The sequence below is a fragment of the Nuphar pumila genome, chromosome 7 (genome assembly GCF_984573655.1).
Source record: "Nuphar pumila chromosome 7, dmNupPumi1.hap1.1, whole genome shotgun sequence".
NCBI lineage: Eukaryota > Viridiplantae > Streptophyta > Magnoliopsida > Nymphaeales > Nymphaeaceae > Nuphar > Nuphar pumila.
This window is the reverse complement of record NC_143255.1, coordinates 61,670,840-61,679,648: the sequence shown is the minus strand read 5'-3', so window position 1 is coordinate 61,679,648 and position 8,809 is coordinate 61,670,840.

Sequence of the window (8,809 nt, the reverse complement as noted above, 5' to 3'; positions counted from 1 at the left end):
GTTTGCATAAAAATGAAGCTGGCATTTGTAGAATAAAGACTTAGATAATATCAAAGCAAAGCAAAAGGCACAAATTCGACCAGACGAAGACGAGTCCCATCACGGTCGCCAACTCCTGTGATCGTGCAAAAAAATTTCCTCTCGTTCCTCTTTTCCTTCTCTTTGCCTTTCTCGCCTCTATTCCCTTTTGAAGGGGAACAAAAGATAGAAAAGAAGAGAGAAAAAAAAAGGAAGAAGAGAGAGGAACTCTTTTGCAAGGTGTCATTTGACCAAAGAAATGTTTTGAAAATCACTCACCTCCGTTTTGAAAATTTGCGGAAAAAATGGAGAAACGGGATTCGCTCATCGGTATGAGGTTCGCCCGTTCCTGGCGCCTTCACCAAGGGTAATCGAACCAAGGATCGAATAAATGCCTTTTGCTTTGCCTAAATATTATCTAAGAATTTATTCTAAGTCCTAAATACACAAAGAATCATGCTTGTGCAATGCAAATGCAAAGATGTATGCTTTTGAGAAAATAGTTTGGAATTTTGGGATTTTCCTAGTGATTCTGAAATAAATTTGATAATGGAGTGAAGAAATGATTCAAAGGGTTTGAAATTGATTTGAAAAAGTTAAATTTTGAATTTAACTCAGAATTTGAAACAGATCTGGAAGGAGAGACTTGAAATTCCAAGTCTTGGAATTATCATAATTTGGAAAGATAAGTCTTCAAATGAAGAGAAAAGGAATTTAGAATTGGATTTTTGAAATAAGAATGAATTTTCAAAGTCATAATGAACTTTTGAATTTAGATCGATTTTCAAGAATCAATTTTGAACAAGAAATTTTAAATTCAAGACCTAAAACATGAATTAAATTTGAGTTTAGATTTTGCAAAATAGATTTGAAATTGGCTTTGGAAATAAGAATTGGAAATAGAACTGGATTTTAAATCTGAAATAGAATTTGATCTGAAATCTGAAGTCTTGGATGAAAATGGATTCGAAGTTTGGAATCCAAGATGGATTTGAATCCGAAATCTGGAATCCTAAACAGAGTTGGATCCAAAGTCTGGAATAAAAAATGGAGTTGGATCCGACGTTTGGAATCCTAAATGGAATTAGATTCGAAGTCTGGAATCCAAAATGGAGTTGAATCCGAAATCTGGAATCCTAAAAGGAATTGGACCCGAAGTCTGGAATCCAAAATGGAGTTGAATCCGAAATCTTGAATCCTAAATGGAATTGGATCCGAAGTCTGGAATCCAAGATGAAGATTGTGTTACGACAATGAAGCCATACATGATACTTCAAGTACAAGGTTTTGATGATAAGCAAGTGGAATCAACTGCATTTCAGCTAAGGCTATGAAGAAATTGAAGAATTCAGTGAAGAATCTTTGAAGACTAGTGTGCAAATGTTTATTTCATTAAAAGTCTTAGATTCTTGTAAGAGCCTTACTTAGAGTGCATATTTAGGTTGCATTTCACCTTAAAAGTATTTAGAAAAACTTTTCTAAAAAGAACCCTCATGAAAATCTTTTTAGAAAACTATTTTCTTAAATTTTCATGTTTATTAGTCGACCAATAGACTTACCAGTCGACTAATCCTTTCGCGCCATATTTTCTAAAAAAAAGTCATTTTTGTCAAATTAGTCGACCGAAGCTTTTATCAGTCGACTGGACAGAATGTCTGTTTTCTGGAAAATTAGCAGCAGTCGACTAATGGTTTTATCAGTCGACTGAACAAAACATGTGTTTTCTAAAAATTTAGCAGCAGTCGACTAATGCTTTTTATCAGTCGACCGAACAGAATGTTTGTTTTTCAGAAGTTTTTAGCAGCAGTCGACTAAAAGGTTTTTCAGTCTATTGATGATATTATCAGTCGACTAACTTTTCTCAAGTCGACTAAGTTTCAAAAGTTCAGATTTTCAAACGGCTCGATTAACAGATCAGTCGACCGACAATAACTGTCAGTCTACTAATAACTAACTATTAGTCGACTAACTGATGTTTCAGTCGACTAATTTTGCCGTTTTCCTGAAACTTCAAAAAGGCGTATCTTTTCATTTTTCAAACGTTTTGATCGTTCGAAATGGACCGTTTTGACACCCTTTCATACTCTCAACATATGAAAAACTTTAACTATAAATATGAGTGCATTGTACACTAAAAAACAACAAGAATTCAATCGATTTGAATCATTTACTTATTGCTTTTCACTCCTATTCATTCAAGTATTTGTTTTCTCACTCACGTGATATTTTCACTTCAGTTTTTCACTCAAATCACTTTGAGAGATAGTGAATTCGTGAGTAGAGTGTTTCAACATCCTCAAAAGCCAATTGCATCTCATTTGCATTCAAAAGGAAGGCTCATAGGTTGTATTGTAAGTTGTTATTTCTTTTCTGTAAAAAGAAGGACTCCTTGGTGTAAAAGAGTTGTTTGCTTTCAGTTGGGTTGTTACTGAAAGTGGGACCGGTTTATGGTCTGTGTGATCTTGTAGTTTACAAGGTTGATAGTGAAAATCTCAAGCGGGTTTTGCTTGGGGACTGGATGTAGGTCGGGTTAGACCAAACCAGGATAAAATCTTGTGTTCTTTCTGTGTTTGTTTTGAGATTTGCAAAATCATTCTATATTCCGCAGACAATTTTTTAAAAGCACTATTCACCCCCCCCTCTAGTGCTCGTTGCCTCGATCCTAGTGCACTTTCAGATTGGAGTTTGAAAATCCAAATGGTATTTTGAAGGTGGATCTGGATTTTGGAATTTCAGATTTGAATTTACAAGTGGGCTTTAAACTTGGGGAAAAATCAAATTTTTGAAATTCAGAATCAATCTCAAAACCATGATTTTGAATTGAGAATCAAGACTCAATTTTTAGATAGACCTTTAAAAAATAAAGCATGAACTTGTTTTAAAGCTTTGAGTTTTGAAATCAGAAGATGAATAAGGAGTTTCAAAGTTAAATTAAACTTTGAAATTTGATCTGAAATGCTAAATTGAAATTGAATCCTAAAAATGAATTTGGAATTTCAAAGTTGATTCGAACTTTGAAATTTGATTTGAATTGGAAATTGAATTTTGAATATACAAATGAATTTGAAATTTCAAAGTCAAATTGGACTTTGAAATTGAAGTTTGATTTTTAAAATCAAATAGAATTGAGAATAAAAAGATGAATTTGAAATAAGAATTGAAGATTGTTTTTGAGAAATGAGGAAGATATTTGAAAAATATATCTCAAAATCACTTGGATTTTGAAAATGAATGTTTGAAAATATGATGTAATTCTAGCCTAAATGATGAAATGAATTAAAGAATTTGAAATTGAATTTGAAAAACATATTTCATTCTTTAAGTGAATTAAAATAAGATTAAAAGTATAATACATCCCTGACTATGGTCATTGAATGTATTATATAGTAATCATATTTAAAATTAAGTGAAGAATAAAATATATTTTGGTGCCTTTATAGAGTTTAAAATGAAATTAACTCTTAATATATCCTGACTATGACCATTGATATATATCTTGAGTTAATTTTAAGTTAAACTCTAATAAAGGAAGAAAATATTTGAAAATATAATTATTTTTTAAAAGAGATCTAGTGTGGATCCTATGTTATTCCATAAAAGATGGAAATCCTAAGTTTTGTTCACATCTTGACTATGGCCATAAATGCAAATCATCAACTTAGGATTTAATCACCTTTTATTAGAATGGTGCACGTGCCATTTGTGTCCCCATTCATGAATTTTTGAAATAAAAGAGGAAAATGATATGAAAACAAGAAATTTATGAAATTTACAATGCTCATTCATTCTATCTAAAAGCTGGAAATATAAAGATTCTCATTAGTATCTAGCTATTACAACTTTTAGATTAAAATTACAAAGGATCCCTAATTTATGAAGGAAAATAGTATTTTCCATGTATCTTCTGCAAAACAGGATGAGCACAAGATAACAGAGATATGAAATGCAGAGGAAGGTTGACCATGATGTTTAAAAAAAATGTATTGGATTTTGGCCTAAATATTGCACCTAAACTAGATGATGTGCATAACTAAATGCATGTAGAAGAGGTTTTGTTTGAAAATGGTGCGCATGCTTAAGGGGAATGCATATAAAAAGACTTATGCAATGCTAATGATCAATGCTTAAAACATATAAGCAAGTTGAATCTTAACTACAGAATTTTAATTCTTACACTAACACTAGCAATAAGAACAATTTCTATCATCAAGATTTGCTTCTTGCAAGGTATAACATAAATATATGAACCAGAATATCCCAAATAGACTCAACATCTAAAGCCTGAATAATGCTTCTAAGAGTATGCCATTACAAACTATAGGTAAAGCTTGATTTTAATATAATGTAAATATAAAACCAAAATTAGTGGAAGAATAATGTACATATATGACAATAAAGACCCATAGATGTGACCTAGTACATGCTGATGATATAATACATGCTAAAATTAACATGCCAAAGGACTAGGTGAGCCGTTGACATTGAAGCCAGTATGTTGTTACTATTGTTATATCTGCAAAATTACTTTCTACGACTCAATGATGCAGTGACAGTCCATAGAAATTCCATCATACCAAGGTGGGACTGCTTCAGGATTTTCACTGAGGATGTTTCAACATCTCCATAAGAAGTTGTTGCTGAGAATCTTCATTTTGCAGGTGGTTGAGGAAAGGATGGTACAACAAGGTCTTAACAGGATACGTACCTACTATTGCTAATAGCCCTATAGTAGTGGTTGATAAAATGCTGTATGATGAAGCTATAGAATAAAAAAGCCAGACATGAAAGGGGTAATGAGGGACTGCTATAGGTGCAGCAGTGTGGAGCAATGTGCAATGGAGTGCTGTGAGGGGATGTAGTGACTATAGTAAGTGCAATACATAGGGAACTATGTGTAAATGTAGGTGAAGAAGAAGGTGAAAGTGGGCTACAACCGATAGGCATGAATGGTTACTGTGGTTTATGTGCAGTAGGAAGTGGAATGGAGATGTGAACAGTGCATTTTGCAGACGGTGATGTGTGTGAGGACAGTAAGTGGTAGTATATATACTTGAAAGTGTAGGCACAAATGAAGATGGATGATGCAATATGCAAGTAACTGAAGAAAATGAGAATGCAGAAAGGTGAGGAAATGTAGTGGGTGAGGAAGTATATACAGATGACGGCAAGCGAAGGTGTGCAACAATGTTAAACATTGTACTATTTTTTAAACCCTTGTGGCTTGATGCTGATTCAAGAACACAGTCCAAGCATCCAAGTCCAACAACAACAATCATTTCAACATTGCCACTACTTAAACTCTCGGTCTCTACCTTGTACTCTGTGGGACATCTTTCTAGGGCCCCCATTGGACCTTTTCCCAAAATCTGAACAACTAATAAGAAATGAATCTCCAGTGGCTTCTTCATGAACATTATGAGAAACACCCTAAGTTGGGCTTTAAAATCATTCGTGTTATGGTCTTGCCTACAAAGGGGGACAATCATCGTTCGATCCAGTTTGCAACTGGTCTCCTTCAAACCAAAAACCCGCCTCTAAGGTTCCCAGATTTGTACTTCCAGCTTGTAATGAAATACATTTGGCAAGCAGTTTAACATGCAAATCTATCATTTTTACATATACGTGATTCAAAGAGTCAACATCTATGAAAGGAAAACAGCGCCCCCAAAACTTCCTAATACTTCAAGAATACATTCAACCAAACAAAAGGAAAAGGATGCAACTGAACATCTAATTCAGTTAACTCTGATAACAGAAAATGTGACAATCCAATAAGATCCATTGATGTTGATAGCTCCAGGGTACATCCCTTTCTTGTCGTGAAACCATTGGAGAGGATAACAAGTGCTTTATATATATATATATATATATATATATATATATATATATATATATATATATATATATATATATATATATATATTTGCTAGGGTCACATTTAGGCACAGAGCACGACGACAAGGTAAAGGCAGTAAGCAGAAGTGCAACGCTAAATCTCGACGCAATGCGTGACGGCAAGTAAAAACTATAAAAAGGTAAAGGGCAAGGATCACGAAACCACGTCCTTGAGTGAAGTGCATACTCGTATAAATATATATATTTGTATATATATATTCATTTAATGATCGTTTTTAGTTTAATTGAACTTAATTCAATTATCCAAGTCTTTCGTGCAATCTTCTCCTACCTTGGAGAGTTACGAGCTCACTGGCGTCTACGGATGTACACGATTGACGGCTCGGGTCGCAGAGCGCAAGTGAGATCCGTGATAGCTGCAATTATGCGATATTAACATGCAACCTAGACAAAAGCAAAAGCAAGGAGAAGACTCGACTTCTCTGATAGATAGGGTTGGGGTCAACCGTCTCAATTTCCTCGAAAAAAGGATGGGGCAGGGCCAAATGACCCTTGCTACCAAAATGGGGACGTAGTCAAAGTGAGCTGATGACTTACGCTTACTGAGAATTCTTCGTTGAAGACCAACTATTACAATGATCTATCCCCATCATGATGTAGTTTCCAAAGATTACCCGGCCTGTCGGCCAAGGGTACAGGCTCGTGCATAAAGGGCAGGGGGGCATCGGCCCCTGCTCCTAAGCAAAAAGGGCAGGGGCCGATGGCCCCTACCAGAACAGCCCAAAAGAGGCGGGGCCTTCAGCCCCTGCTGAAATAAACAAGGCAGGGGTCGATGGCCCCTGCTGGTAGCCAAAAAGGGGCAGGGAGGAGGGGCTCGGCCCCTCCCCTGCTATAACGAAAGAAGGGAGGAGGCTCAGCCCCCTCCCCTACCGTAGCAGAGAACAAGGAGGAGGGGCTTAGCCCCTCCCCTACCGTAACGGAAGCAGGGAGGGGACTCAGTCCCTCCCATGCCATAACGATAGAAGGGAGGAGGTTCAACCCCCTCCCATACCGTAGCAGAGAGCAGAGAGGAGAGGCTCGGCCCCTCCCCTACTGTAACAGAAGCAGGGAGGGGGATCAGTCCCTCCCCTGCCATAACGATAGAAGGGAGGAGGCTCAACCCCCTCCCCTACCGTAGCAGAGAGCAGGGAGGAGGGGCTCGACCTCTCCCCTGCTAAAAGGGGGCACAAGGAGGGGGTTTGAGTCCTCCCGTGGCCACACAGAGAGGTGAGGGAGAGAGAGAAGAGACTGAGAGGGAAAAGAGGGGCGTACCTGGGGAGGCTGCCGGAGAGAAACTCGTCGGAGACGGGAGGTCGCCTGCGTCGGTGACAGTGGACGAGCGAGAGAAAGAGACGGAGACACCGAGGGAGACGAGAGGGTCGGTGAGGGAGAGAGTCGGGGACGAGAGGGTGAGAGAGAGAGAGAACAGAGAGCGAGAGGCGATGAGGGGGGTTTCATAACCCTCCTCCCACCTGCCTCGTTGTCTTTTAATGACAGCGAGGGGCAGTGGCCCGGGTCGGGTCCGGAACCGACCCAAACCAAAACTCTTTTTTTTATAAATATTATTACATCCGACCCTCCTTAAAATAATTTCATCTGCGAAATTTCTATAGCATATATTGGTTAAAATACAAGTCACGGTATTTATCTCTGATATCTAACTCAGGCTCCCATGTACATTCATTAATTCCATGGTGTTGCCAACGTACTTTTACAAGAGAAATTGTCTTCAATCTGAGCACTTGGTCTCAACGATCAACGATTGCCACTGGTCTTTCCTCGAACATCAAGTCTTTTTGGATATCCACATCATCATAATGAATGATGTGTGATGGGTCATGAATGTATCTTCTCAGCATAGATACATGGAAGACGTCATGGATCTGAGCGTATGGAGGAGGCAGCACAACACGCTAAGCCGCCTCACCGATTCGACCCAGGATCTCAAAAGGTCCGACGAACCGGGGACTCAACTTTCCCTTCTTTTCGAAATGGAAAACACTCTTTGTAGGAGATACCTTAACAAAAATCATATCTCTTGTTGAGAATGCGAGCTCTCTACGTCGACGATTGACGTAACACTTTTGCTGACTCTACACGGTACGCAGACGTTCCCTGATCATCTGCACTTGCTAAGTATAGTGCTGTAGCACTATAGGTGAATCTAGCATCCGTTCACCAACCTCATCCCAGTAAACAGGTGACCGACAAGGCTTCCCGTACAAGGCTTCATACGGGGCCATACCGATACTCGCATGATAACTATCATTGTACGCAAATTCTGCCAACCCGGTTTGAGAGTCCCATTCTCCCTTCTAGTCTAACATGCACCCTCGCAACTGTCCTCCAAAGTCTGAATTGTGCGTTCAGATTATCCGTCGGTCTGAGGGTGGAAGGTGGTGTTGAATTTCAGTTTTGTGCTCAAGGCCAACTGCAACTGCCCCCAAAACCTGAAGGTGAACCTCGGGTCACGATCGGAGATGATTGACACAGGAACACCGTGCAATCTCACAATCTCTTTGACATAAAGGTCTGCCAAGCTGTCCAGTGACTGACTGAGCTGTATAGGGAGAAAATGCGCTGATTTAGTGAGTCGATCCATGATCACCCAAATCGCATCGTGCTTCCTCTGCGTCCTCGGCAAACCGACGATGAAGTCCATCGTGATGTCTTCCCACTTCCATTGTGGAATCTCCATCCGCTGCATCACTCCGCCTGGTCGTTGGTGCTCGATCTTAACCTGCTGGCAAGTCAAGCACTTTGAAACATACTCGGCTACGTCCCGCTTCATTCCACTCCACCAATATCTGCGCTGCAAATCTTTGAACATCTTCATGCCGCCTGGGTGAATCATGTACTTGGACTTGTGGGCTTTAGCGAGAATCTCATCTCTCAA